Here is a 1,468-nt window from a genome sequence, read left to right as displayed (position 1 = left end):
ACTAAAGCTTCTGTGATCCAAAGGACACACCAAGAAAGTGAAAATATTTGTAAGTCATGTAAATGATATAGTATCTAGACTATTGGAATTATTACAAATCAACAATAAAATGCAAATAAATCTATTTTAAAATGGCCAAAGGATCTGAATAGACATTTCTCCAGAGAAGTAAACCAATGTACAATAAGCCTGTGAAAAGATGTTCAATATTATTAGTCACTAAAGAAATGTAAATCAAAGCCACAGATTACACCCACTAGGCTGGCTACAATAAAAAAGACAAAACAAATGTTAGCAAGGATGTGGAGGGATTGGAACTCTTCTGTCTTGCTGGTGGGAAAGTGAAATGCTGTAGCCACTGCAGACACATTTGGCAATTCTTCAAAAAATTAAACATTTAGAGTTACCATATGACCCAGCAATTTCACTTTTAGATGTATAGCCAAGAGATTTGAAAACATATCGTGTCTACACAAAATTTGCAGTGTTCTTAGCAGCACTATTCATAATAGCCAAAAGTTAGCCAAATGTCCATTAATGGATGAATGGATAAACAAAATGTGGTATGTCCATACAATGAAATATTATGAGCGATTTTTTTTAAAGTACCAATAGTGCTTGCTTCAGCAGCATGTATACTAAAATTGGAACAATACAGAGAAGATTAGCATGGCCTCTGCACGTGGATGACATGCAAATCCATGAAGCATTAAAATTTTAAAAAGTACCAATGTATGTGACAACTTGGATGAACCTTGAAAGCCTTATGCTAAGTGAAAGAAGTCAGACACAAAAGGCCATGTATTGTATGAATCCATTTATATAAAATGTCTAGAATGCAAATTCAAAGAGACAGGAAGTAGATTAATAGTTTCCAGAGGCTCAGGAATGAAAGGATGGGGAGTGATTGCTAATGATACGGGGCTTCTTTTGGGGGTGCTGAAAATGTTCTGGAATGAGATAGTGGTGATAGTTACACAATTTTATAAATGTGCTGAAAACAACCAAATTGTACACTTTAAAAGGATGAAGCTTTAAAAAAAGGGGGATGAAGTTTATAGTATGCAAATTATATCTTAAATTAAAAAAAAAAAACAACTCCAATAGCCCCCATGACTTTTCACCATTTAACCTTTGCTTATTTTTCCAGCCCTATAGCTTGCTAGTCCTTCCACTGATCCCTTCGCTCAGATAAGCAGACTCTAGGAGTGATTTTCTTTTAAACATTTTATTTATTTATTTGAGAGAGAGGAGAGAGAAAGAGAGCATGAGTGGAGTAGGGTGGAGGGAGGGACAGAGGGAGAGGAAGAAGCGCAGCCTGAGTCCAAGGCATATGCTTAACCAACTGAGCCACCTAGGCGTTCCTAGATGTGATTTTTTTTCTTTTTCTTTTTTATAAGATTTTATTTATTTATTCATGAGAGATGCAGAGAGGCAGAGACACAGGCAGAAGCAGAAGCAGGGTACC

The 1,468-nt window shown here is 35.9% G+C and overlaps 1 non-coding gene across 1 annotated transcript; it reads left to right on the top strand.

The window, feature by feature from the left end:
• The first annotated feature begins 614 nt into the window (after positions 1–614).
• On the top strand, positions 615–721 carry LOC112928035 (U6 spliceosomal RNA). Its single transcript, XR_003236669.1, has one exon. It is a non-coding gene; the product is annotated as a U6 spliceosomal RNA (small nuclear RNA).
• The last annotated feature ends 747 nt before the right edge of the window (positions 722–1,468 follow it).

This window comes from Vulpes vulpes, chromosome 2 (assembly GCF_048418805.1).
Source record: "Vulpes vulpes isolate BD-2025 chromosome 2, VulVul3, whole genome shotgun sequence".
NCBI classification, from domain to species: Eukaryota; Metazoa; Chordata; class Mammalia; order Carnivora; family Canidae; genus Vulpes; species Vulpes vulpes.
Note: the sequence above shows the minus strand (reverse complement) of the source record. Positions and strands in the feature narration are given on the sequence as shown.